Genomic DNA, 19,110 nt, shown 5'->3' on the forward strand with positions numbered 1-19,110 from the left:
TTATCTTAAATGTAAAGGAAGAACAATGGCACTAATACTAAACTCAAATGATTTTTGGGAGGATTAAGGGTTAAAATGTATATGACACTTAGAATATATAATAAATATTCAATAGATATTAGGTATTATTTATTGAGAAGTAAGTTGGTGTCAGGCACATTGTTAAGCATTTGGGGTATAAGAATAAATAATGGGACAGCTAGATGTCACTGTATCCAGTCAAACCTCTAGATCAATAGATTGTGACAAAATTTCGTTCTGTCACTTTGTGGGAATTGGGACTTGGGAACCAGATCTATGCTGGTAGTCTGGGTACTGTTATTTCCATCAATAAAAACTGTCCTTTGTCTCTGAGACATACTGAGATGCTAACTTGCAAGTGGGGTAAAATCTCAGACCCTTCATAGTTCTTGACACAATGTGGATCTAATCATGTGTCAAGGAAATACAAAATACAAAAGAAAGAGAACAGTTTAAACAACACTAAAATGATGGTATCAGCAAAACTCAGGATATAAGACTTAAGAGACTAATAACAATAAAGTAAGATGCATGAACCTGTTTCAACCATCTTATGTCCAGGCCTATGGTATAGGATGGGATCCTTGATAGCTGGTGGGGACTCTAATGCATGAGAGATGCTCAAAAAAGTTAACTCTTTCCCTTCTCTTCTTGTAAGTTTTGTAGATTAAATGGTGGGGTTCATGTGGATGAGGAGATGTGGTGGATAGAGGTAGTGAGAAAGTATTTGTTGGGAGAAAGAAATTGGCCAGAGACCTATACAGGTGACATTTAGCTGCCAGGATTTATAAAACTGGTGAATCATTGGAAGCTTTGAGCCTGGGGAATGTCAGGATCAATTCTATATTTGGGGAAGATAATTCTATAGATAGTTAGAAGAATCAGTTGGCAAGCAAGAGATTAGAATCCAAAAGATGAATTAGTATTTGATGCTCAGGACTGATTGGAATAGAAGGAAGTCTGGATCAGAGAAATAGTTGGAAGGAATTTTCAAATCATTCAGACCCATGGAGTTAAGAAGTCAAATCAGCATGAGTCAGCATTAGGATGGAAAAGAAAAGGTGTGAAGGTTAGTTCTCCCTGAAAAGATGGAATTAAAATTATATACAAGTTCCTTATGGCCTTTTTTTGTTTTGTTTTGTTTTGCAATTCTTCTTCTAATTCTTCCAATTGTTTTTGTTGTATAGTCTTAATTAACAAAAATAGGAACTCCTGCTTAAGTTTCATACCAGTTGTTAATCAGGACCCTGGAACTAAAATACACTGATTTGTAAGTAGTCAAGCCTATTGAGAATACTTTAAAAAATGTTTTTATTGAGTTTTTTAGAGAGGTGGGTGGGAGAGGGAGAGAGAGATAGAAATATCACTGTGAGCAATAGGCTGCCTCCTACATGCTCCCCATTAAGGATCAAGCTCCCAACCCCCAGGCATGTGCCTGGACTGGAAATCGAACCGGTGACCTCTTAGTGTACAAGACCATGGCCAGTCCACTGAGCCACACCAATTGTGCTTAAGAATACTTTTGATCATAGAATATAAGTTATATTTTTGTATCCCTCAGCTATCTATTTTTAGATATATCCCAGCTACTTCTGTTCTTTATTGATGGTATCTTAACTGGTCTAAAATGAAATATGAGAATATATATCTGAGAATAATATAGTTATGGTGATTGAAACTGGGAGATAAGAGTGAGTTGGGGGACAAAAGAATTGTGTGTGAGCACTATAATTGAGAGTTTTCCAAAGCACAGAAATTTGGATTTACCTATTGTTTAACTGCTTCTTGGTGAAATTTCACTTGGGTGATACATTTTTAAAAAAAATTATTATCTAGACTTTTGGCTTGGAAAAAGTAAACCATTAATTGTGTGTCTTTGTAACAGAAATACATTATTCTACTAGTGAAAATAATTGGTCATAAATCCAGTCCTGCTTTATTTTTTTAAATGTATTTTATTGATTTTTTTACAGAGAGAAAGGGAGAGGGATAGAGAGTTAGAAACATCAATGAGAGAGAAACATCGATCGCTGCCTCCTGCACATCCCCTACTGGGGATGTGTCCACAACTAAGGTACATGCCCTTGACCGGAATCAAACTTGGAACCCTTCAGTCCATAGGCCAGTGCTCCATCTACTGGGCCAAACCTGTTAGGCCGTAGTCCTGTTTTATTTTATTTTAAAAATGATGATGGTGATAGTGGTGGGGGAAATCTTATTTTTATTTACTTCTTATGTGAGGATAAGCAAAGTACTCTTTGAGAAACCTAATTTAAGAGTGAATGTGCTATGGGGGAGTAAAACATGATAGCCTGATAGCTAGGATCAGATGACTTCATTTTGAGTTCCCTTTAAAGCTTCATTAGCTTCATTTTTAAAATAAAATGTGGAATAACTGAATCTACCTCTGAGAGCTGTTAGGAGCATTCAATTAGATAATATATACAAGCCTTGCCAGAGTATCTGGCATATAGGAAGGGCTTAGCATTTATTAATTCCTTTGATACATTTTTTCATGGAGATCTTCAGTGCTTCCAGTAAGAAAAAGTATTTGTGTTTAAACCAATCCTAATGTATAAAAACCCAAAGTCCATAATGACCGATCAGGGATGGCTAACATTTGAACCGGGTCCTTCAGGCTTCAATGAATCTGTGGCAGCAGCGACTGGTGAGTGGGCTAAAGGCAAACCGCTTGGTCCCTCCCCCGTCTCACAGGCTCCCATTGATCAGGGGATTGTTAACAAGGAACCGGAGTGGCGTGGGGACTGGTGAACAGCTGGAAGGCAGGCCTCTTGGTCCCTCCTCCTGGCCCTCAGACTCCAATCAATTGGTGGAAGAGGCGGGGCAAAACTGGGGACAGGCTTTCTTAGTAGTCCTGCATGTTCAATCTCCAGAGGACAGACCAGGCACCAACAGACCAGCTTCTGGCATGATCCTGACAGTGCTGCTGGCTTCCTGGAACTTGGCCTTGGGCACTGTGGTTGCTTCACCTCCCTAGATGCTCCACAAGGAAAAAAGGATACTGCCAGCAGTGCCAGGGGCAACCATCGGTGACTGACAGCTCTCCCTGTGCTTCCTCCAGGTCGCTGGAGCTGGCCCCCTCCTGCCCTGCTCCAGAGGAAGTGTGATCACTGCACGCGGAAGGAATGTAGTAAAAAACAAAAACCGATGACCAAGAGAATGCCGCAGTCAAAGTCGGAGTCTGGTTCAGGAGAACGGAGAGAAGGGAGAATTCCATAAGTTGGCTGATGCCAAGATATTTCTGAGTGACTGTCTGGTGTGTGACCGCAGAGGAAGGAGTTCAAGTTTCTCAACAGAACACCAAGAACTTCTTTCGTGTTCTAAACCTTAATAAGAAATGTGATACCTCAGAGCACAAGGTGCTAGCAGTGTCTGTGTGTCCTCAGTCTCTGCCTTATTTTGCTACTAAATTCAGCCTCAGATTCACTGATGCATCCAGAAGGCTTTGAGGCTTTCTCAAAAGCCTTGGGGTGCACTCTTTGACATGAAGATACCTGCGGACTCCAGCATCCTGAGGAGTCAGAAGGAATTTGTGTGTCGGTACTGCCAGCACCGTGAGGAAGAGCCACAGCTACCCATGCTGACCTCCGCCTGCCCCGGCTGGGACCGATATGCAGAGCTTGTACTGGGTCACCCCATCATCCCCACCTCTGCATGGCCAAGACTCCCCAGCAGATCATGGGCTCTCTGGAGAAGGATTACTTCACCGGATGGCAGAACCTATCCCCAGAGAAGATTTTTCCATGTCACTGTGGCCCCACATTATGACAAGAAACTGGAGGCCCTTTGAGAAGATGTTCCCACAGTTTCACATATTTCCCAGGGTGTTAACCTCAGGTGAGATTGTTCAGATAATGGAGCAAAGTGACCTTGCCTCGAATGACGCTGCCTTGGACACTGTTTGGAGACATGAAGGAGGAGAAGGTGAGGACCCATGAGGGTGCCAGCTCCGACTGGTACCTGGCACATTTCTTCAGGCACATGGCCAAGGAGCTGTTCAACAAGGATGCGGGAGTGCTCACATACTGCACCCTGAGGAGAAAAGACTTCCAGGAGGTCACCCTTGAAAGCTGGAAGGCAGGCCTCTTGGTCCCTCCTCCTGGCCCTCAGACTCCAATCAATTGGTGGCTGCTTACAGCTTTTGGAACATCCAGAAGCTCCTAAATCTATAGAGGGGCAAGTTCCCCTGCAACTTAGTGGAGGTCTTGACCTAAGCCAGGGATGCCTAAGCAGCAGGGGCCAGGCCCAGGCGGATGACGGTGTGCAGACAGGGCACTGCTGCAACAGATGGAAGCGCCCATGTGCAGGAGCTGTACCAGGAGTGGCTGGGGCGGGGTGGGGGTGGGGAACAACTCCCCCTTCCAGCACCCCCCACCCCCCAGCCCAGGTGGCCCTGCACACTGCCTAGCAGGGCCCAGAGCAATCTGCCAGGACATCAGGTGGTAAAGGTCCAGCAGATGCCCGGTCTGCAGGCCGCCTGAAGAGGGGTGTTAGACATGAGAAGGAAAAACTTAGCATCTCTGTCATCATTTGGTTTTCAGAATTCACTGCTCTCCATCTGTCGGCTTCCTCCCTCTGAGGGGCACTGTCGTTGTCACATGGGTGCCCCTGGAATATTGTATTTCAAGAGGATTGCCCCAACATACATATCATTTTATCTGATGGTGAAAAAGTCCCAAAGAACAAGAATGGAGACAGACTACTGTCCTTTATGCTTAAAAAAAGTTGGGAAGTATCCTGCAGAGAGCTGAGACTTGATTCTGTCCATTGGATGAGGAAATGGCCTGATTTGGCCCTGACTTTACCCACTTATGTTACTCTTGAAAGTGTCTTTACCACAAATAACTGAATAAACTGCCACCTTTTGGAACAGGGGCTCATAGAAAAGTCTGCATTCCCAACTTTTATTGAAACAGATCTGGGTTCTGCAGCTGTGGCCACTGTCCTGAGATCAGGTCCTGTCGACCAGGTCCTGTTGCTGGGAATCAGGGGGCACTGGAGTAGAGCCCCCCATCCCCTCATGCCCTTTTACATTCAGGGATTGAACTGAACTCACTTTGGGGAGGCCTGGAAAAGATGACAGGTGTCACAGATGGAAGGATGGAAAATGGAGAGGTGGACACCCTGCTCGGTCCTTCCCTGGGTGGGGTCAGGTAGATGAGGGCCAGCCACCCCGCCTCACAGTTGGGTGAGATAGCATCCTCTGTGTCCACCTCTCACCCCATGGACCCAGACACTCCCCTCAGCTCCAGGCAGCCCTCTGCATTTCATGACAGTGCACTCTGCCCTCACATGCTGCTCGCCCTAAGTGAGAAGGTAGAGAGCAGTTGGCCCACAGACAACTGCACAGAAAAATAGGGCTTATGGCTGGTGAGTGCATGGCAGTGGCAGGAGCCTCTCCTGTCTCCATGGCAGCACTAAGGAACAGCGAGCTGAGTGGTAAGGAGCAGTGAGCAGGCAGGAGGTAAGAAGTGAGGGCTCCCAGCCAGAATGCATGAGGGATTTCCAATTGTCAGCTTAGGCCAATTCCCATGGAGAATGGGGCTAAGCCAGCAGGCAGACATCCTCTGAGGGGTCCTGGACTTTGAGAGGGTGCAGGCCAGGCTGAGGGACCCCCACCCTCAGTGTACAAATTTCATGCACTGGGCCTCTAATAGTGGTATAACTAGGAACTCTGGAAGAATGCTGAGGAAAAAATGAGGAGGATATTTCTATATACAAGAGCCAGAAAATTGTTAGAGGGGAAATAAAAGAAAGATGAACAAAATTAACAGTAATCAAAATGCTGGAAAGTGACAGTCAATTGTAAGCCACGAGCAATATAGTAGGTACAGTGTGAGGTAGTGGACCAGGGGTTGAAGAACAAATTTCAACATTACTCAAGTGGCCTCAGAAAGTTATCGGCTTTCTCTAGGCCTCTGTTTTATCCCAAGTAAGGACCATCTGCTGGACTTTGAAGATGAATGTGTAAGTCAGATGAAAAATAAAAAATAAATCGTGGAAGGAGGATATATGTTCAAGGCTCTGCTGTCAGATGATGCTGTTCAAAGGCAATAAAGACAAAAACAAGGCCCATCAAACATGCCACCACTCCGAGGCCTGGACATTAGCCTTTCAGTGGATGTTAGGAAAAAATTTGACCCCTGAGCCCTGAAGAGGTGTTGTGACTACTTCTACTTCCTTCAAGACAAACAATGAATATTTCAGCTGCTCTCACTCTGGGTACGATCACAACCACGTGAAGGATGTAAAATATCACTGGGATAACATGCTACAGAGCAGCTGGCTGGCTGGAGGGGCCCCATAAACGTCACAAGAAAACTCATACCCATAGGGAAGGCAGGAGACAAAAATAATAACAATAATTCTTGGCGCTCACATGGCATCTTTCATCTGAAGAGCTCCAAGTATTTTACAGATGTTACATCCATTAAAATGTATGTGGCAAGCATTACTCTCCCTGGATTACAGATGGGGAGGGGACTGTAATCCTGTCATTCAGACTAAAAGTGGAATAAACATCTAATTACCTTTGAGAGGAAGCCTTTCTACTGTAACCCTTTCCTTCTGCCATTCCCCCATTGCTCCTGAGTGAATAGGACAAGTCACGTCCTTGGGTCTGGAATATCTGCTGCAGGTATCCAAACACTGAAATGAGATCACCTCGCAATCTTTCCTCCCCAGACGAAACATATTTAACTTCCCGAGTCTTTCTTCAGAAGCCTGAGCTTCCTCTTCCTTGTTTCCCTTCAACTTGGAGATGGTTTTCAAGTTAAGTAACTAATACCAGGGCCTGGTGCTTCTGTGTGGATCCGTCAGTGACTTTTCCTGAATAAACCCACAGTCTTGAGGTTAGATTTGTGTTTTTGCAGCTGGGCCCTAATGGTGATATGTTGTTTTTGATTTTGGCATTTTTCTGATAAGGCAGTGGCTTCTATCCTATTCCTGAGTTTCAATATCTCCTTTGTTCCTTCTTTCTTTGATTTGGGAGTTCAACTTGTTTTAAGAAGGCAACGTTTTTTGTTTTGCTGGTGGTGTTTTATACTGTACAGAAGTTTTTCAGTTTGCTATAGTTCCAGTCATTTATTTTTGCTTTTACTTCTCTTGGGGTCAAATTCATAAAATTCTCTCTATGAACAAAGCCCATAAATCTAGTACCTATATTGTATGTATTTTATTGTTTCATGTATTATATTTAAGTCTTTGACCTATTTTGAGTTCATTTATATGTGACATTGGGTAGTGAACACACAATGCAATATACAGATGATGCATTATAGAATTGTACACTTGAAACCTATATAATTTTGTTAACCAATGTCACCCTAAACGTTTAATAAAATTTAAACAAGGCAAAGTATCCCACTCTTTTAACATAGCAAGTATTATTTTTTTCACATTCTATTTTGTCTTTAATTGTATTAATCTTTTCACAGGGTTAAGGTAATACCATACATATCATTATGCATTATTTAAAAAAAATCCTTATTCTTGTGATTATTAAAGATGTCCCTCTTTTTCTCCCCATAGCCCCCCTTCCACCCAGTTCCCGCCCTACCCCAAGCCTTCACCACCCTTTTGTCTGTGTCCATAGGTAATGCATATGTGCATATAAGATTTTTGTTTAATTTCTTCCTGGCCCACCACCCCCATCCCTCTGAGAATTGTCAGCCTTTTCCATTTCTATGCCTCTGATTCTATTTTATTCACCAGTTTATTCTGTTCATTAGATTTCTTATTTGTTTGATTTTTAAGTTCACTTGTTGATAGATATGTATATGTTGCCATTTTGTGGTTCATATTTCTAGTCTTTTTCTTCGTCTTCCTCTTCTTAAAGAATACCCGTCAGCATCCTATATAATCCCATATAATAAAAGGCTAATATGCTAATAGACCAAATGGCAGAACAACTGGAACAACTGAACAACTGGTCGCTATGATGTATCTTGACCACCAGGGGGCATGCGTGGAACATGGAAGGAATCAGGCACAGAGGGATGGTGGAGTAGGTGAGCTGAGGCACCAGAGCAAGGCATGGCACTGGTAGCTATCATTGGGGTGAGGCTCTGGTGGTTACTGAAAATTCTTTGCTCCTGAGTGCCACGGTCCTGCCCGGCGCTTGCACCTGCTGTTAGCACCAGTCCTGCTCATACCCACTGCCAGCACCTGGTGCTGGTCCTGATCACGCAGCACCGTCAGTGGATTTGAGCGGAGGTTGCCAGCCCTAATCGCCCCTAAGGGATTCTCCACCTCCCCCTGCTTCTCAGGAGTGATTGTGACTCTGAGGGGCAATTGGGGTAGCAGCTGCCACTTGCACTGCTGACAGCACTGGCCCCGCTCATACAAGCTGTTGGCACCAGCCCCAATGGCTCCATGCCTTCAGCAGGTGAGAGTAGGACAGGCACTGTCAGCATGTGGGAATGGCGGCAGCAGGAGCTGGGCTGCCGGCAGACAGAGGATGGGGCTGCAGAGGATGGGGCTGCAGAGGATAGGCAGAGACCCACCACTGTGCCTACTGCAGCCTCAAGGCCCACAGTTCCTTTTAAGGTGCATGAATTCATTCACTGGGCCCCTACTTTAATATAATACTGGTTTGGTGGTGATGAACTCCTTTAGCTTTTTTTTTTTTTTTTTGTCTGTGAAGCTCTTTATCTGACTTTCAATTCTAAATGATAGCTTTTTTGGATAGAGTAATCTTGGTTGTAGGTCCTTGCTACTCATTACTTTAAATATTTCTTGCCACTCCCTTCTGGCCTGCATAGTTGCTGTTGGGAAATCAGCTGACTGTCATATGGGCACTCCCCTATAGATAACTGCTTTTCTCTTGCTGTTTTTCAGATTCTCTCTTTGTCTTTAGCCCTTGGCATTTTAATTATGATGTGTCTTGGTATGGTCCTCTTTGGGTTCCTCTTGTTTAGGGTTCTCTGTGATTCCTAGACTTGTAAGACTATTTCTTTCAATAGGTAGGAGAAGTTTTCTGTCATTATTTCTTCAAATAGATTTTCAATATATTGCTCTCTCTCTTCTTCTGGAACCCTCATAATTTGGATGTTGATATGCTTGAAGTTGTTCCAGAGGCTCCTTACACTATCTTCATATTTTTGGATTCTTTTTTCTTTTTGTTCTTCTGGTTGGGTGTTTTTTGCTTCCTTCTATTTCAAATCATTGATTTGATTCTCAGGATCCTCTAGTCTACTGTTGAATCCCTGTATATTATTCTTTATTTCAGTCAGTGTATGTTTAATTTCTGACTGGTCCTTTTCTAAGTGTTTGGCCTTCTCACTAAGATCCTTGAAAGTCTCACTAAGTCCCTTGGAGGTTTCTAGAAGATTCTTGAGTAACCTTATAACTGGGTTTTGGACTCTATATCCAGTCATTTTCTTTCTTCCATTTTTTTCCATTTGTGACATGTTTCTTTCTTCAACCCCTAATGACTACCTCCCACTGTCTCTGCATCTTGGCTGCTTCCCTGTGTTTGTTTCTATGTATTGAGTAGAGTTGCTAAATCTCCTTAAGTTGATAGAGTGGCCTTGTGTAGTAGGTATCCTATAGGACCTAGTGTCTCAGCCTCCTCAGTCACCTGAGGTGGACACTGTAGGTGCACTCTGAGTGGGCTATGAGCACAGTCTTGTTGTAGTTGAGTTCTGATTGTTGTTGGTGTCACTGGGAGTAATTGACCCCCAGGCCAATTGGCTATGAGGACCAGTTGCGACTACAGTGGGAGAACTGATGTGTAGGGAGACACCCTTATGAAGCAGGACTTTGGTGCTCACTGAGTCTGCCCCTTGAGTGTGTCGCTTATGTATGTGTATAATTGTAATCTGGTATGGTCTCATATTGACCATTGGGAACACTGGCTCTTGGTTCTCCAGGGAGGTGCAAATTCATCCACTGCCTGGGACACCCAGTAGGAGCTACAGAGAAATAAACAAATTCCTTCTCTTTGTATTGGGTTTGGAAGTGCCCAGACAAGGTCCAGCCATGAAGCAAGGCAGGCTGGTGCTGGTGCTAGGTCTTGGGACTTTTATTGATAGATTTGGGCTCCCTGACCCCGTTGTAGCTTACTTGAGATTTTTCAAGGCAAAAGCTGCTGCGGGCAGCTTGGGTGGGGTTGTAAATTGAATGGGGCGGGATCTCAGGGAATCACCAGGGCAGAGCAAACAGATATGGCTGCTAGTCAGCCCTCATACTGGGGAGATACCAGCATAGGAACAATGACCATTGCAAGCAACTCAGTCTGAGAGAAAGCTGCCCCTGAGTTCCTGTGGATGCCAGACAGTCCAGTTTCTTCTGATATGTGTCTGTGTCTCTTAGAGCCTTGCCTAACACTGGTGCTTGGAGGAAACATAACCTTATAAGTTCAGTTCATGGCACTGGCATTTTAAGAGGAACAGCTGGGTCTCCAGCAGCCTCTATTTCACTGAGCCCCAACCCCCACTGTTTTTTACAGCCTGCAGTTCATACTGCCCAAAAGGACTTCTTTTCCCAGCTCTGGGATCTTGGGCTGGGTGTCTGGTATGGGGGCTGGATTCTCTTGCTCCTCTAGGTGGTTTCTACAGAGACTATTTCCCTCCAGATTAAAAAAGCGGCTCACGTGAGCAGCCAGACCAGCCCAGTTCTGTACTTCTGCACCTTCTACTAGTCTCAGTGCTTTATCCTTTACTTCTTTAGTTGCTGGACTTCCATTCAGTCAGCTTTCCGGCAGTTCTGGATGATGGTTCTGTATTTTAGTTCTAATTTTGATGTTGTTGTGGGAGGTGGTGAGTACAGGCATTTGCCTACACCACCATCTTGGTTCTTTCCATTATGCATTCTTTAAATTGTACTCTGCTTTGGAGATTCACAAATTATAATATTTTTTTCTCCTTTGCTTCTTGTATCAATAAGTACAATGTTGACTGTATAATCCAGATTCCAAGTTTATATTGTGATTTGCTCAATCATGCTATTAGACAATATTAAAATTGCCTCATTTTTATGTTACAGTGAGTTGGTTTTTGTTGGACATTTTGCCCTTAGTGCCTCTTTTATATTTAGGTGATTTTGTTTCCAAATATATAGCTTTCCAAAATGACTGAAACTAAATCCAGGGCCCCAAATAATGTGTGGAAATATCAGTTTCACTGCCTCCTGTTAGAACTGAATTTTATTATTTTTTTGAATTGGTGAAAATGTGTACCTCCCCTTAAAAAAATCTAATTTGTAGTTCCTTAATATTAGAAAAATTGTCTATTTTACCTTTTTTCATTTTTTAGCAGACTAAGTGTGCTCCTTCTTATTTGGAGTTGCACAATGAATGAAGGATGGTGCATAAACCTAAACTATGTTTTTTAAAAAATCTTGATATGAAAATAGTAGCAAAAATAAATTCTATCGCCATATAGCTCCCTTTATGCCTGTGGTCCATTGTGTGGCTCTTTTTCTTCAGTGTGTGACTTTTTTCTGTAAGATTCTTCTGTGAGTAAATGAGGAACACTATGGATCAGTTTGAAAGATGAGGAGAATAAAAAGGATAGTACAATTGCTATGTCATGGCAAAGGACACGGATCAGGTTTCCTCACTGGTTCTCACTATAGGGTATTCTCATTGCAACAGCTTCCTTAACCCTCTCCAAATTCTTCAGGCATCATTGCTGTTCCCTTTGTGCTTTGACTATATGCACAATTATTTATTGTACACCTAGAGAGTCGGGGGGAAAATCAGTTGGACCAGTTTGGCAATATGTTCGGGTGGGAAAGGCCCTTGTGAATTTAATCTGTTCTCAGAACTAAAATGATTTACATATGCATCAAAGAGCCAAACCAGTTTGTGCATGTAGACACCAGCTCAGACAGACTGATTGTCGTTAGTGAGATATTTAATATTTGGACTTAGCTCTGTTCCCTGGGAAACCTGATTTATGATTTAGCTCTGTGAGAAATCCTGGCCATGAACCATGGATTTTAAATTCTTTGACAGTCTGAGGTTCATCCCTTCCCAAACCATGTTTCCTCGTGAGCTCTGTGGGAAGTTGTCTTAACTTACAAATGCAGGTGCTTTCTCCCGTTTGCCATCACGGAACAGGCCAACTTGAAAAGCAGCACCTACACAAACTGGGCTTCCTCCTGAGATGGATGGGAAAATGTTCAGTCTTTCAGGTCAAAGCACCGAATTACCTTCTCCTGCCACCATCAGAGCCCTTGATCCTTTTGTAAGAGTAGGAAGTGCTCCATTACACAGCTGGGAGGGAATTGATTTTTAATGGCATGCAGCTCAGTGAATTTTTTGGAGTTTAACTAAGTTTTTGGAAAACCACTAAGTATCCATATTTCCCTAGTGTCTCTCTCCCATAACCTTCTGCTTTACATGAGGAGAGATGTGGGAGAAAGCAGATTGAGGACATACTTGTCTTAGAGTTCAAACGTTTGGACTGAATTCATTAGCAGAAATGCTGCAGATTGTTAAACAACAAATCTTTTCAGCTGGGAGATAAAGTAATGAGAAATGACAGGAGAGAGGTAGGAATGCTGACAGCAAAACAGCAAGAGTGAGCCCGATACGATCTTAGGGAATCTGAGACAAACCGGGTTTAGTCTTATGATGCCTCCTTCACTCTCTGCCCAAGACCTGGCCTGGGCACTTGCCAGTGCCTTCTGTTTTGAAGGAGACCTGGCCCAGTTCCTGCCGTTCCTTTGTTCCTTTCCCTACCTTACCTGTAAGAGGGCTCTGGGTTCTCCCCCGCCCCCCTAGCCTTGGATGCTGCAAGGCTAAGACCCTGCTCTGCTGTTTCTGAGCACCTGAGAGTAATTAAGTGGCCTCTCCTACCTAGAGCTGAACGGACTAGTTCCAAAATTATACTTTCCTGGAACATCTTGTTGAACTGGAATGTTTGGCAGTTAAGAAACCACTGCTCACACCTGAACAAATCGATCTGTTTTTCCTGAAATGTATTCCATGCTCCCCACCTGGCCCATGCCAAGGGAACTGGCAGACCCAGTTGTCTGGCTGACGCAGACTGTGAGGGGATCATTATATTATTTGTAGAGCACAAAGTTAAAGGCTGTGGAAAATCAAGAGTTACACTGATTGGTCTGTAGTCTGATCATAGAGGCAGATCAGATAAAAAAACAAAACAAAACAAAACACACACACACAAAAAACACCAAAAAACAAAAAACAGAAAAGAAAGACTAGAGGGCATGGCCAAAAATGTTCGCAAAGGTAAGTCTACCTCTAACAAAGTTGATTTTCCAAAGAAACAAAATTCTTAAATTATAAAATAATTCTTAGGTGGCCTATATAAAATACACACACACACACACACACACACACACACACACACACACACACCACACATACTACACACATATCACATCCTACCCCTTTTGTTGGAAAGTAAGTAAATTCTTTCACAATTCAGACTTCTGGCCTACAATTTTATTACCATTATTATTATTTGCTGTACTACTTGCCACATCTTTTTCTTTGGGCCAAAGGCAAGAACTCCATGCTAATTTGTAGGGCAAGCTGAGAAAAAGAGTGTGGCCAACTTAAGTCAAAACAAATGCTTAAAAAGCACTTAACTAAATGAATTTTTGAAATGGTTCTCCCATATGCAGACCTAAAGGTAATATTTTTTTTTTTGAAAAACAGGACAAATTAGAAGCATTTAGGAAGACAAATGTATTAAAACTGGAAGGCATAATATTCCCCCTAACATCCCATTTCCAGGGATTGAGTTGGCTCCTTACTTTCTTGTCACTACAGGCAAGACTGCCCTGGAAATGTTTCAAAGAACCACTGTGACTGAAGTAAGAAATGCATTGTGAGATTGGTCCCCAACTGCCCTCCCTGCCCAGGAGGAAAAGGTCTCTTTGGTAGCCATAGGGTGACACCGGAGAATCCTGGGGTCAGCACCTGCAACCAGTGGGGAACTGCACAAAATTGGTGCTCTGGAACTGGCCCTCTGCCCGGGACTATCAGATATGGCAGGCAATTACTTTTCCAATGCCATGGGAAAATAGTTCTTCTTTAGTAAACAGATAAACATGGCCACAGGAAACCCAGAGAGAGACAGAGTCCTATTGTGATCTAGCTTTATTTCATTCCATCAAGCAGTTTTGACTTTTGACTAATGCCAGCCTTCTCCACCTTATGCCCCTAAGTATTTGCCCCAAAGCAGTAGTATGGTACCAGACATTAAAAATGGCCTTCTAAGCTTTAAGAGCTTATGTCCTCTTTCCTTTTTTTTTTCTTTGTTGGAAAAGAAAATCCAGTTTTGTATTCATGACCATCTTAACTTTAGAAGTTATAATAAACATTTTGTAGGCTGATATAGTAGGGGATGGAATTTTAGATTGGGGGAGCTAAACACAACTTTGGCTTTGGATGGTAAATGGAGTTGTAAATGTTTAGAATGAACAATCTGATTCCATACACTCTGATGTAGGGCTGTCAATCATGGCTCCAATGGTGATTCCTGTCAGAGGCTGGAATAACCAGTCAGGTTGCTCCCTCTTGATCCAGGTGTTAAGTACAGTAGCTGGCACTCACTGATCTATGTTATGTAATCTTACATGAAATATGCAACGTCATGAAAAGTTAATAGCATTCAAGACTCAGTAATGCTAGGGATGGATTTCGATTGTGCTTCTTGTTGGTTGGTGGCTTCGGTTGCTAATATAATATATGTGCTTATTTCAAGAGACAGTTTTAAACTACAGTTACATTTTATGACTCCTTTAAACATACTTCTCACAAATCCTGTATCACCGAGGAGCGTATTGGTGTAATCTTTTATGGAGTGCAGCCCTTGTCCTGTTTATGACCCACAACTGATGCACTGGTCCCAGAATGTGATTTCTCTGAAGCACTGCAGGACAAGTATCTCAGCCTCTATGACAGGAAGGCAGTTCACAGAATTGTTTTACTGCTCTGAACGTGCCCCTGTGGCCAGCAATGCAGATAGGAAGCACGGCTTCCCACGGCCTCTGCTCCTGCAGGAAAAGCACAGGCTGTTTTAGAGAAGGTAGTTCTAATTGATGCGAACCATCTTGAATTGCTGAAGTTCTAATGGACTTGAAAAAGCCTCTGGAGAATCAAAGGAAGAGCAAAGATGATGTAATGGTCTTGAAAAGATAAAATACAAATGAAATGAAAAGGGCTATAATTCATTTCAGAAAGAGATGTCAGCTCTTAGTGGATAAAGTTGCCAGATAATCTTTCTCATTTCAAAATCATTTTGAGGGGCAAGGGGGTTGAGGGGAATGTGAGAGGGAGTTGGCGCTTTGGGCGGAAGGAGGACTGTCAAACAATCAGTGCCATCTAGAGGTTGTAGAAGATAAAGACAGAGAATTTTAGCAAACCTGGGAACTAACTTTTGCAACTCTAGTGCCTGAGAAAGGTACAATCAGGCCAAGCTCTAGATTCCTAGAGAAGGAAGGTTGGTTTGAATTTATATATCAATTTTCTCACTGACTAATGAGCATAAAGTGATATGGCAGAAGTTTTAAATATTGTTGCTGAACACTAAACAGATATTAGTTAACCCCCTAGAAGTCACATATAGCAAATAAGCCCTTTAATGTATTTTAAACACATCAATATTGTAAGTTTCAGCAATGTCTGAGTCAAAACTACCAAATGATATTTAAGGATAAAGAGCTGCATCTATATCAAAATATCGTGTTAATGAGAGTTTTGTCACCTGTAAACAATACGCAGATTCTTAAGTAAGACTACTGTCCCGAGGCTCTTTTTTAGAGGAGCAAAATAGAATCGTAGAGTCTAGGAAATTAGGCAGGAAAAGTTACATCTTTATTTTCAGTGTTCTAAATCTGAAATCTAACATTTTCCTCAGTTAAGAATGCAGACTACAGACCACTGTAGTGTTAGCAATTCCTGGGACTTTGATACCAAAAGAAATCAGATATTTTTGTATCATTGTATATGTTCTTAGCTACTTATAAAGAATAGTAGTTATTAGACCTGACATCAGATACTCTTATTTAATGGGTAACAAAGAAGTAATTATATTACCATGTCATAAGTTTAACTTTAAAAGCATTTAAATAACTGTTTTCAGTAGAATTTATTCTCTTTGTAGTTTTAGGTATTTTATTAAAGACATTGACACATTAGTCTAAGTGAGAGTCTGTAGTCTTCATTAGATTGTTGAAAGCCAAAGGGGTTCATGTGCCCAAATGGAAAGAACCCTGGATCTAAAGAAATAGTTAAATCATGGAATTGCAACGCATAGTAGTTAAGCAGTTAAGACCTCAGCCTCCTGATTCAGTTACTTGGCTTCAAATCCCTCTCTGGTTGAATCTTTTTTTTTTTTTTAATTGTTTTTAAAAAAATATATTTTATTGATTTTGTACAGAGAGGAAGGGAGAGAGATAGCAAGTTAGAAACATCAATGAGAGAGAGTCATCGATCAGCTGCCTCTTGCACACCCCCTACTGGGGATGTGCCCGCAACCAAGGTACATGCCCTTGACCGGAATCGAACCTGGGACCCTTCCGACGCTCTATCCACTGAGCCAAACTGGTTTCGGCTCTGGTTGAATCTTTTAATTAGCTGCTCTGTGCTTCCAGTGTACCCATCTATGACACCTACCTCACTGGAGAAGTGTGAAATTTATTTATTTACTTTCTATTGATTTTAGAGAAAAAGGAAGAGTCAGGGGTGGGGGGGAGACATCAATATGAGAGAGAAATATCCATTAGTTGCCTCCTGTATGTGCCCTGACTGGGGATCAAACCTGCAACCTGGGTCTGTGCCCTGACTGGGGATCATACCTGCCAGCCACCTTTTGGTGTACAGGATGATGGTCCAAATAAATGAGCCACACTGGCCAGGGCAGGAGATGTGTGAGTTTTACATGAGTTGATACATGTGAAGTGTTGAAACGAGCATCTGACCTTTAGAAGTTCTCAGTGTTAGTGCAGTAATTAAGTCTGGAAACTTCTAGTCCAAATCTCAAGTGAGATAAATGACCTAAATGTACAATCTAAACTACCAGAAGTTTTCACTAATAAACATGCTTTGACAAATATTTAATTAGGAAGTCAATACTTCAAATAGGAAATGAACCTAGCTATGTATTTCATAGACTTAACTAATACTTAAAACAACCTTAAGAAGGCATTAGTAACCCCATTTTTTTTTTGCAGATAAATCCAGTTTATTTTGGGGTGCCTTCCAGAAATTTTACCTGCTGCATTTAAAACACTTAAGAATTTCTTCCCCAAACCCTCAATTCTGTCAAGGCCCATTTAATACCTGTGGTCCTTTCGGGTCCTGGAGGCTGTAGGAGAGACCAATGGTGTTTCTTGCCCAAAGCTCCTCCAAACAGAGCCATCTGCTCCTCTAGACTGGTGGGGCTGTCAAATCTCAACACCCCCAGGAAGTGGTAACCCTGAAGGACATGCCTGGGGGATGCCTGCCTGATGGAGGTTTCAGGCTAGCCCTCCCCAGATTCCTGGTGAGCATGCTCATCATCATTCTTAGAAGTCAGGCCGCTAAAGTATTCCTGCAGCTCGCGCAGGGCCCGGTAGCGATGGAGATGGCATTCTTCTCAGCTTTGGGCATCTCTGCGTACCTAAGGGGCAACAGCAGCAGCTCAGAGAATAGGGAGCCCAGATCAGGGAGGGTATAGATCCAGTCCCCCCCACCCCCCCAATCCTAGTCAGTTCCGGAACCCAAAGCTCAAAGATTTCACAGGAAAGGGTAGCAGCTACTTTTTTTTTTTTTTTTAATATATTTTATTGATTTTTTTTGCCCCCCTCCCTCCCTCCCAAAAATACCCTCCCTCCCCAGAGTTAGTAACCCCATTTTTAAAAGCTTGTGTAAATCAGTCAAGTCCCTGATTCAGTCATATAGAAGAAGTGATTAGAAAACAAAAATATTTGGGGGATTATTTGTCATTCACTTAATCTTCAAAATCCAAAAGCTTTAGGAGTTCTCAAAATATACAATACTTAAAAGATAAGACTTTAAAAGTTGGAGGAGAAACTATATCCACATTTGTAAAGAGAACTAATTTACAAGGCTAGGATAACCTAATTTGAGGGTTAATCCCACACCAGAGGGGAAGAAAGTAAGCTGAGTGCTTTCACCCATATGAACTCATCCAATCTCTACAACACACTTAGGGATCCTGGCTTTTCCTACACAAATATTTTCAGTGCATGCTATGTTTTAGACAGTTTGGATTAGAAGAGTGAAGAACATGAAATTCTTATTCTCATGGAATTACCTGCCCATTTGACACAGAGTCAAAGGATATGTAATAACTCACGTTAAATTCAAAGAGCTACTGAGACCCAGCAGAGGATGGGAAATGAAGTTCTGCTGATTGTGCAGCACCTTCAGTGTTTTCTGGGAAAAGCCAGGTGTGCTTTTGAAGGTGAAGATTCCTTTGTCCATCAACATAGCAGCACAGAGAATGCTCTCCTGCCACCGGACCTTCTGTTTGTTGTTTGCGGATTAATTTCAGTGGAGAAGCATTGAAATTGGCATCAAGAGACCTATGTTAGATTCTCAACTTTGCCACTTGCTAGCTGTGTGGCTGAGTTTAAATGTGTTCAACATCCTGGTAAAAATTAGTTATGTCACAAGGCTCTGGTGGGATAAGCTAATGTTTTTGAACATCTAGAAAAAAGCCTGGTCCACAGTAGGTATACAATAACTCTGAGGCAGATATAGTATGATCTATTAAATATTACTCATGAGGAAGCAGTGGCTCTCATGAGTGAAATAGCTCTACTTACCTTTTGTTGTTGAGTCTTCTCTTCATCTCTAATTTAGATAGCATCTGCCAATCAGGGTGGTGGTTGAAGTTTCAGCACTAGACCATGGAATGCAGCTAATAGGGTGTCAGGCACAAAACAAGCAGTCATGAAATTGTACCTATTGTGATCATTACTGCTTATGAGTCTAATAAAACATGTATTAACGAGGCAATTTATAAAATGTGTGACAAATTTGGATTAAGATGCTATTGATGTTTTCAGTACAAAGACTGACATGTTGATAAAAAAGCACGAGAAAGAGAAAGCATTAAAAAGGCTAGAAATGATAAATTT

General features: G+C 42.3%; 1 pseudogene across 1 annotated transcript; it reads left to right on the plus strand.

The window, feature by feature from the left end:
* Window positions 1-2,616: 2,616 nt before the first annotated feature.
* LOC311627098 (nuclear prelamin A recognition factor-like) lies at window positions 2,617-4,206 on the plus strand (annotated as a pseudogene). Its single transcript has 2 exons — window positions 2,617-2,689; window positions 3,104-4,206. The product of its transcript is annotated as a nuclear prelamin A recognition factor-like (transcript).
* The last annotated feature ends 14,904 nt before the right edge of the window (window positions 4,207-19,110 follow it).

This window comes from Pipistrellus hanaki (genome assembly GCF_964339955.1).
Source record: "Pipistrellus hanaki genome assembly, chromosome: 8".
Lineage (NCBI taxonomy): Eukaryota > Metazoa > Chordata > Mammalia > Chiroptera > Vespertilionidae > Pipistrellus > Pipistrellus hanaki.